The sequence below is a fragment of the Cynara cardunculus genome, assembly GCF_001531365.2.
Source record: "Cynara cardunculus var. scolymus isolate 2C chromosome LG 6, CcrdV1, whole genome shotgun sequence".
In the NCBI taxonomy this organism is placed as follows: Eukaryota; Viridiplantae; Streptophyta; class Magnoliopsida; order Asterales; family Asteraceae; genus Cynara; species Cynara cardunculus.
In genome coordinates, this window is record NC_037533.1 from 6,758,783 (window position 1) to 6,760,499 (window position 1,717).

A 1,717-nucleotide genomic window follows, 5' to 3' on the forward strand; every position below is an offset into this window, starting at 1 on the left:
TTGAGAAAAATGTATGAAAATGAGAATTTCGACTTTTGAATGCATTGAAAGTGTGCAGACTTTGAAAAATTGTAAACAATTATAGAAAAATCCAAATGAGGTGAGACCAATTTTCTTAGTTAGATATTTGAGTCTAGTTTATTTCTTGTTTTATGATCAAGGCATGAATTCGAGCTTAAAATGGACAAAACAGTTCTGCATGGAGCAGCTGTACATAGAAATTTAGGTAAAATGTTCAAATAGGATATGTGCATATCATGAGTTTCTTATGTTGATTGCTTATGAGATTTTGTACATTTACTCCAGGGGGTAATTAAGACATGTTTTGATACTTTGGAAGTAATCTAAGTGTGGTAGATTGGACTTGCTTTGTGAGCTCATTCGGAGCTTTTCGGTATTGTACGGTTGCCCGGTGAGTTATATAGTTAATTGTTACATATTGATTTGAACATATATTTTCATATGAATGTTTTTGGTCTTGAATGGAGTCACACGATCTTGATTTGTCTTTGATTCTGTCTCTTGAGTCGATTCCTTATTACTATCTCGATACATCGGTTTGCTTTCTAGATCTGGACTCGTTGTTTTGTTCCTTGAATTGTACGCCATAGTACGGGTACTACTTCGTGTGGTACGCTGGAAGTTTATGGCGAAGTCAAGATCCCGGGTTGGACGGGTGAGACTTTCTGCGGTTGTGAATACTCTTTGCTCGAAGAGGAGGAAGAGCAATGAGTAGGGAACCTTGGCACATACCCGGTAGAGGAWGGCAGGCAGTGAGAAGTTTCCCGTAATTTATCATTCTGACTCAGACTTTGGCTTGAGCCCGGGAGGTGAAGGACGGGGTGATGCACTGTCCTCGTTATGTATACCGATTCGATCTCTTGGTTCTTAATATTTATTGCTATTCTAACGTTGCTGAATATTCTTGGTTGTTGATCCTGTGTCCTTGTTGTATTGAGCATCAATGATATGGTAACTATGGTGATTTGAATATGGAATCCTATGATCTTAGCATCCGGTACGTAATTGTTCACTCGGTTTCTTGTAAGTCTCGATTTGCATCTTGATGATGTCTTGAACTCTTTTATTGATAAGAGTTTATTATGTATGTTTATAAACATGTGCGATATTGATATGTAATGCTTAACTATTTAACTCACTAAGCGTTGGCTTACCATTTAAATGGCAACCTCTCTCAGGAAAGAAGACGGACAAAAAGAAAGAACCCGTTGTTTGACTTGAAGATTTATCGGGGAACTTAAAGATATCGATCTTGCTTTTGGGTAAATAGTAGCTTATTACCGTATCTCATAGTTGTAGTATGTGTAGCTTATATATAGTCTTGTCCCGTATTCTTTTGCTACATAATTCGGGTTGTAAGTAAAAACTCCGTTATATCAGGTTTAGAATTGTGTTTTGGGTGGTTTTATCAATAAAATAGAACAGATATTTCAAAGTTTTCTAGAAAATTAATATCCCATATTTTGAGGTTAATTAATGTTATTCCCAAATCTGTGTGTTTCAAAGGATTGGTCCATTTTCATCGCCTCTGGACCAATTCATCGCCTCTGGTCCATTTTCATCCCCTCTGGACCAATTCATCGCCTCTGGTCCATTTTCATCGCCTCTGGACCAATTCATCGCCTCTGGTCCATTTTCCTCGCCTCTGGACCAATTCATCGTCTCTGGTCCATTTTCATCGCCTCTGGACCAATGC